This window comes from Gekko japonicus, unplaced genomic scaffold (genome assembly GCF_001447785.1).
Source record: "Gekko japonicus isolate JY-2015 unplaced genomic scaffold, Gekko_japonicus_V1.1 scaffold175, whole genome shotgun sequence".
NCBI classification, from domain to species: domain Eukaryota; kingdom Metazoa; phylum Chordata; class Lepidosauria; order Squamata; family Gekkonidae; genus Gekko; species Gekko japonicus.
In genome coordinates, this window is record NW_015166425.1 from 790,853 (window position 1) to 799,377 (window position 8,525).

Consider the following 8,525-nt stretch of genomic DNA (forward strand, 5'->3'; position numbering starts at 1 on the left):
CCCGGGCTCGTGCGCTTGGGGTTCTGCAACTTACCTGGCTGCTTCTTGCTCCTCGTGGCCTGACTGAGGGCTGCTGGGAGCAGGGGGCAGGGCTTGTTGCATGTTCCCGCCCCCTGGGCTCCTTACTGCTGGAGCTCCGCCCCTCTGCGCTCCCTCCCCTTACCACCTATAGATCTCTGGCCAGTCACTTCTTAGCCTCCGTGCACCTGACGAAGAGAGTAGTGTTTCTCGAAAGCTGATGCTGCAATAAAGTTGGTTAGTCTTGAAGGTGCTACTGGGCTTTTTGCTAGTTTGCAGCAATGGACGAACACGGCTAACTCCTCTGGATGAATGCAGGGTCTCAACCCCATGCTCAGCTTCTGCCATGTTGAATGTCACGTGAGACTGACTCCAGGCACATACGAGGCATGTGGTTTCAGAGGGTAGCCCCGTTGCTCTGTGGCAGAACAGCTCGGTTCGAGTCCAGTGGCCCCGTAAGACACCAGCAAGATTTTGGGGGGGACATAATCAATGTCCCCTCTAAGCTGTGGAGTCCTGTGAGCAATAATTCTGCTTTGTGAGCGACTGGCATCAAAGTTGTGAGCGAGCTACTTGGCTACGGCATAAATTAGTTTGCTCTGGAGCAGTGTTCCCTCTAAGCTGAGTCCGTGTGAGCTAGCTCACAGTTTTTTAGCCTCCAGCTCACTCGTTTTTGTCTCAGCTCAAGAAGGATGGCTCCAGAGCAAACTAATTGATGCAGCAGCCAAATCGCTAGCTCACAACTTTAATGCCGGCAGCTCACAGTGTAGAATTTTTGCTCCCCAGATTCCACGGCTTAGAGGGAGCATTGCTCTGGAGCCATCCCCTCCTGAGCTGAGAGAAAAATATGTGAGCCGGAAGCTAAAAAACTGTGAGCTGGCTCACACTGACTCAGGTTAGAGGGAACACTGGACATAACCAATGTTCCCTCTAAGCTGCGGAGTCTTGTGAGCAAAAAAATTCCAATTTGTGAGCCACTGGCATTAAAGTTGTGAGCGAGCGATTTGACTACTACATAAATTAGTTTGCTCTGGAGCCCTCCTTCCTGAGCTGAGACAAAAGTGTGTGAGCCGGAGGCTAAAAAACTGGCTCACACCGACCTGGCTGCTGGCCCAGGTTGGCCCGATGGGATCAGATCTCGGAAGCCAAGCAGGGTCGGCCCTGGTTAGGACTTGTTGTACCTAAGAGCTGTTTACAGAATGTTAAATCACATCTTATTTCAAGTTTGACTTAAATTTGACGCTTGTTCCCAACAGTTAACCTACACCTATATATCTTCCCCTAATATCAATAGTCCATAGAAGATTTTATCTCCACTACTGAAGGGTTATTCATGCTTAACCACTTAGAGTTCCCATCATTAACTTCAATAGTACAAAGAAAAAACATTCATAGTTCTAACACAAGAATAGCCTATAGTATTCCAAACCCTATGTAGGAATTTTTCAATGTTTAATTTTCTATAAACAAATCAAGAAGAGTGTGTTATATGCTACATGTTTGGCATTCCCTTCATTAACTTCAATAGTACAAAGAAAAAACACTCATGGTTCTAACACAAGAATATCCTATAATATTCAAAACACCATGTAGGAATTTTTTCAATGTTTCCTATTCTGTAAACAAATCAAAAATAGTATGCTAGTAAGGGGACCCGCGATACTCGCGCGGGGGGGGGGAGTATTCCCCACAGCTCCCGGCCTGCAGAAGTGGCAGCAGGTAAGCCCAGCCTTCTCCCCCCCCCCCCCCCCAGTGGTGGCGGTGAGGCCAGCCCGCCAACTTTTCTCCTTCCCCCCTCCTTCCCCTTACTTGTAAAGGAGGAGGAAGCCACTGCAGGTAAGCCTTCTTTCCCACTCCTGCCTGGCCCCGATGGCGAGACCCGTGCGGCTCTGAGCTACTGGGTCTGCCAAACCTCCCCCGCCGCCCCCGGCAACAGCGGTGAGGTCTCAGCTCGGCCCACCAAGCCTCCCCTGGCGGCGGCGAGGCAGTTTACAGAGCGTTCCCTGCGCATGCGCAGGGGACGCTCTGTCACTTTTGGGGGGATTTACATATCCCCCCCCGATATTTTTTTCACGTTTTCATATTTTTGTGCACACCTGGGGACGGTACCAAGTGTGCTCAAAAATCTCCCTCCCCCCCCCAGGTGCCCCCGATGCGCGGATTTAGGTATCCGCACACAGGGGGCATCTTCGGAATTAGATATATAGATATGCTACAATACAATAGCAAACCTAATAAACCATTTATTTTGCCCATTCACAGACTTTTTTCTAGTACTACCATTATTTCACATACCTCTTTTCCCATAGAAAAAAACCCTTTTTAGTATTCTATTACCTAATCTCTCATTCCTCTTTAACATTTATTTGTTTCCAGTCCTATTCGCTTTTATCCAATAACCAATCTGAAGATATCAAAAATGTCTATATTATGGGCTTTCCCCCCTCCATACTTACTTTTAACTTTATTTCAGCCTATTCAATTATCTAACCATCCTTTAAATATATAGACAATATAATATATACTGATAAACACTACTAATTATCTTTTCATATTTAAAAAAGAAGAAAACAAATCCATAATAGTAAATTATCAGCATTCCAACATATCAAAAACCATCCTTTTAAAGCATTTATGGGTATTAGAAATTTTCAATCATTCATTATATATTATCTGGTTCTACTTCTTAATATTTCAAATTTTGTCTCCCATCCTAAAGGCAAAGGTTCCCTTGCTCGAAAGCCAGTCAAATCCGACTCTAGGGTTGCGGTGCTCATCCCCGTTTCAAAGCCGAAGAGCCAGCGCTGTCCGAAGACGTTTCCGTGGCCGGCATGACTAAACACCAAGGTGCACGGAACGCTGTTACCTTCCCACCAAAGTGGTACCTATTTATCTACTTGCAGCTCTGATGGAACTATGGCTTGCCCAAGGTAACACCAGCAGCTGCGAGCAGAGGAGTGGGGAATCAAACCCGGTTCTCCCAGATTAGAGTCCCCGCACTTAACCCCTACACCAAACTGGCTCTCTAGGTTAAGAGAACCAAAAGGGAGATGGCACCCGAGAAAAAAAAGAGAAGAAGAGATTGGATGTATACCCCACCCTTCACTGCCCAAAGGTGTCTCAGAGCGGCTTACAAACTCCTTTCCCTTCCCCTCCCCACAACAGACACCCTGTGAGGTAAAAGAGGGAGAAGAGATTGGACTCATACACTGCCCTTCACTACCCAAAGGAATCTCAGAGTGGCTTACAAAGTCCTTTCCCTTCCCCTCCCCACAACAGACACCCTGTGAGGTAAAAGAGGGAGAAGAGATTGGACTCATACACTGCCCTTCACTACCCAAAGGAATCTCAGAGTGGCTTACAAAGTCCTTTCCCTTCCCCTCCCCACAACAGACACCCTGTAAGGTAGGCGGGGCTGAGAGAGCTCTTGACACAAACTGCTCTTTTTCAAGGACAGCTGTGCCAGAGCTTGTGACTGACCCAAGGTCACATCAGCAGGTGCAAGTGGAGGAGTGGAGAATCAAACCCGGTTCTCCCAGATTAGAGTCCGCGCACTTAATCACTACACCAAACTGGCTCCAGAAGAAACCAGAAGGAGATCGAAACAGGGAAGGGGAGCTATGCAGGAGCTGGGAAAGATACTTCTGTGTCAGGAGTCGTGTTGCTGGCGACGAAGATCAAGATACTTCATGCCATGGGATTCCTCATTACTATGTATGGGTGTGAAAGTTGGACAATGAAGAAAGTGGACAGGAAGAAAGTTGATTCCTCTGAAATGGGGTGCTGGAGGAGCGTTTTACGGATACCCTGGACTGCCCAAAAGGCAAATCAGCGGGTTCTGGATCAAATCAAGCCTGAACTCTCCCTAGAAGCCAAAACGATTAAACGGAGGCTACCATACTTTGGTCACAGGATAAGAAGACAAGAGTCACTGGAGAAGGCAACCATGCTAGGAAAAAGGAAGGAGGAAAAGAGGAAGACATAAGAGAACATCAGAGAAGCCAAGGTTGGATCAAGCCAAAGGCCCCTCCAGTCCAACACTCTGTGTCACACAGTGGCCAAAAACACCAGGGGCCATCAGGAGGTCCAGCAGTGGGCCAGGACACTAGAAGCCCTCCCACCGTTGCCCCCCACCCCCAAGCACCAAGAAGACAGAGCATCACCTGCCCCAGACTGAGAGTCCCTATCTATACCTTGTGGCTCATAGCCACTGATGGGCCTCTGCTCCATATAAGAACATAAGAGAAGCCAATGTTGGATCAGGCCAAAGGCCCATCCAGTCCAACACTCTGTCACACAGTGGCCAAAGATACCAGGGGCCATCAGGAGGTCCAGCAGCGGGGTCAGGACACTAGAAGCACCCCCCACTGTTGCCCCCCACCCCCAAGCACCAAGGATACAGAGCATCCCTTGCCCCAGACTGAGTTCCTCTCTATACCTTGTGGCTAATAGCCACTGATGGACCTCTGCTCCATATAAGAACATAAGAGAAGCCAATGTTGGATCAGGCCAAAGGCCCCTCCAGTCCAATACTCTGGGTCGCACAGTGGCCAGAAATACCAGGTGCCCTCAGGAGCTCCAGCAGTGGGGTCAGGACACTAGAAGCCCCCCCACTGTTGCCCCCCCCAGCACCAAGAATCACTTGCCCCAGACCGAGAGTTCCTATCTAGACCTTGTGGCTAATAGATGAGACGGACTGACTCTATCAAGGAAGCCACGGCCCTCCCTTTGCAAGACCTTGAGCAAGGCCGTTAACGACAGGATGTTTATGAGGGCGTTAGAAGGACACTTCACACATACTGCAAGAGAGCCTCCAACGTCCGCCCCAGCATCCTCTGTTCTGATTCACAAGGAAGGTCACTTCATCCGACAGGAGTCTGCAGCCCAATCCTACACCTAGAGCATACCGAAATCGCTTCAAGGTACTGGTGCTTACCTTTATGGTCAGGGGCCAGCGGACCTGACCTCACATGTTCCCCAGAAAGCACTGCGTTCAAGGAACAAAACTGGGGACACAAAATTTCCTAGTGTTCCCTGGCCCTAAAGAGGCCAGACCAGGGCTAGGGCCTTCTCTGTGGCCCTAAAGAGGAGACCAGGGCCCTGCGGAACTTACTACAATTCCGCAGGGCCTGCAAGACGGAGCTCTTCCACCAGGCGTTTGACCACATTTAACACCTGGATAGAACATTAGAGCCTTCCCTGGGACCTTTTCCATTGCCATTGTTGTACTGACCGACTCTTGACAGTTTGGTGTAGTGGTTAAGAGCGGTGGACTCTAATCTGGGAGAACCGGGTTTGATTCCCCACTCCTCCACTCGCAGCTGCTGGATGACCTTGGGCAAGCCATAGTTCTGGCAAGCCATAGTTCTGGCACAGCTGTCCTTGAAAAAGAGCAGTTTCTGTCAAGAGCTCTCTCAGCCTCACCTCCCTCACAGGGTGTCTGTTGTGGGGAAGGGAAGGGAAAGGAGATTGTAATCTGCTCTGAGACTCCTTCGAGTAGTGAAGGGCGGGGTATAAATCACCAATCTCTCCTCCTTCTTGTTATGAATACTGGCAATGCTGGATCACTGTTCGCCGCCGTATAGGAAAAGTATGGATGTATAGCACTTCAGGTTTTATGCTGGTTTAAATTTTTTGTTATGTAAGCCGCCCTGAGCCTGCTTCGGCAGGGAGGGCGGGGAACAAATTTAATTAATAAATAAATAATACATATTTGGTCAGAGATCAGCTCAGCTGCTGTGCACAGGATTGTAACCTGGCAAGACTATGGCACCCAAAGCAGGGGAAGCCTGTGGCAACTGGCCCACTGCTGGAGGCAGAGACCTTGGAGGCAGCTGAATCATCGAATCACAGAGTCGGGAGGGGCCAGACAGACCCTCTAGTCCAGCCCCCTTGCCCAATGAAGGACCAGCCTAGTGCATCTCTGACAAATATTCGTCCGGCCTCTTCTTGAAAGCTGTCAGTCAAGGGGAGCTCACCGCAAAAAGAAGAAAGAAACTGCGAGGTAACTGCGCTAGATAATATTTCAGTAATAATCACAAAATTGTACAAAAATGTGTGCAGAAAATTATATAAATATAGAAGACAATAGAAAATGATGTGTTGACGATGGTCTCCGGAATGCTCTATCGTTTCGATACTATTCTTCTTCCGAGAGTGAATGAAAACAGCGACTCTTGGTCTGTCTTTTCAACTAGTAGGTATCAAAAATCCATAATATTCACCGATGTAGCATGACTTAATTGCAAGAATTTCTCTGACAGAATGTTCCTGGGGCAATATACAAGCACCTTGCCCCAGGAACATTCTGTCAGAGAAATTCTTGCAATTATTAAGTGAATTTTCATTCACTCTCGGAAGAAGAGTAGTATTGAAACGATAGAGCATTCCGGAGACCATCGTCAACACATCATTTTCTATTGTCTTGTATATTTATATAATTTTCTGCACACATTTCTGTACAATTTTGTGATTATTATTGAAATATTATCTAGCGCAGTTACCTCACAGTTTCTTTCTTCTTTTTGCGGTCTGTTCTGTGACCGTGACCATCATTTTTGAGTCAAGGGGAGCTCACCACCTCCCTAGCCAGCTGATTCCACCCTTGAACCACTCTGACCGTGAAAAAAGTTTTTCCTAATAGGGGTGCCAGCCTTCCCCACCCATCAGCAGGGGATTTTTTTTGGGGGGGGGCTGTGGCTGAGTGGTACAGCATCTGCTTGGCATGCAGAAGGTCCCAGGTTCATAGTATCATAGAGCTGGAAGGGACCTCCAGGGTCATCTAGTCTGACCCCCTAAATCCCCAGCATCTCCAATTAAAGCAATCGGGTAGCAGGTGATGGGAAAGACCTCTGCCTGGGACCCTGGAGAGCCGCTGCCAGTCTGAGTCAACAATCCTGGCTGTGATGGACCCAGGGTCTGGTTCAGTATAAGGCAGTTTCATGTGTGTTCATGTGATCCCGCAAACTACTGGAGATTTGGAGTTTGGGGAAGACACGGATTGGTAGGATCCGCGCTGGAGAGTCCACCCTCCCAAGCACCCATTTTCTCCAGGGGATCCCCAGGTCCCACCTGGAGACTGGCATGGGCACCAGTGTTTCCTCTAAGCTGAGTTAGTGTGAGCTAGCTCACGGTGTTTTAGCCTCCGGCTCACACATTTTTGCCTTAGCTCAGGAAGGAGGGCTCCAGAGCAAACTAACTGATGCAGTCGCCAAATCGCTCGCTCACAAGTTTAATGCCAGTAGCTCACAAAGCAGGATTTTTGCTCACAAGACTCCACAGCTTAGAGGGAACATTAATGGGCTCCCCAAGTGTCCCCTCTAAGCTGAGTTAGTGCAGCTAACGCGGGGCCCGTGGGGCCTGGCCCCCTAGCATTTCTTTTGGGCACCTCCCAGGCTGGCACCAAAGTGCCTCAACTCACCACCTTTGACTTGCCTGGCAGAAAACTGAACACTATGAGTGCCTTGGTCATTCCCCCCCTCCACTTGCCCTGGAGCCTGGCCAGGGGTACAGTGCTGCCTTATTAGGGGAAGGCCCGCTTCCAAGGAGTCCCACTAATCAATTTACAAATAATTTAATTACCTTTTATTAGCTGGCGGCTCCCACGCAGTGTTCCCTCTAAGCTGAGTTAGTGTGGCATTAAAGTTTTTTAACCTCCGGCTCACACATTTTGGCCTCAGCTCACTCCAGAGCAGTGTTCCCTCTAAGCTGAGTTAGTGTGAGCTAGCTCACAGATTTGTAGCCTCTGGCTCTCACATTTTTGTCTCGGCTCAGGAAGGATGACACCAGAGCAAACTAATTCATGCAGTAGCCAAATGGCTCACTCACAACTTTAATGCCAGTAGCTCACAAAGTTGAAGTTTTGCTCACAGGGCTCCACAGCTTAGAGGGAGCACTGGTTGGATCCCTGAGTATTTAGAGCTATCCTGCTTCTGTCCATGGAGGTTCCGATTTGCGGTCATGGCTTTTAGCTGTGGAACAGACCTATCCTTCTCCCGTGATTCACGTACTCCTTTCTGAAAGTTTTCAAGAACTCTAGCGGCTAGAGATTTTCTACGTTTCTTCCCTGTGTGCTCACTCACAACTTTAAGGCCAGGAGCTCACAAAAAAATAGAATTTTTTGCTCACAAGACCCCCCAGCTTAGAGGAAACACTGCTCCAAAGCAAACTAACTTTATGCAGCAGTCCAATCGCTCGCTCACAAAGTCGAAATTTTGCTCGCCAGACTCCACAGCTTAGAGGGAGCACTTGGCCCCCCCCCCCCATGGTCTTTCAGGTGCCCCCCACCAGTGTTCCCTCTATGAGTTAGTGTGAGCTAGCTCACGGTTTTTTAGCCTCCAGCTCACACATTTTTGTCTCAGCTCAGGAAGGAGGGCTCCAGAGCAAACTGATTTATGCAGTAGCCAAATGCCTCGCTCACAACTTTAATGCCAGCAGCTCACAAAGTAGAATTTTTGCTCACAAGACTCCGCAGCTTAGAGGGAACATTGCCCCCCACCCCGGGCCCG

General features: G+C 48.9%; 1 protein-coding gene across 1 annotated transcript in view; it reads right to left on the bottom strand.

Annotated features, from left to right (window-relative positions):
• Positions 1-8,525, bottom strand: part of SLC27A3 (solute carrier family 27 (fatty acid transporter), member 3) — a 41,512-nt gene that overhangs the window by 32,662 nt on the left and 325 nt on the right. The gene's annotated exons all lie outside the window — the stretch shown is intronic.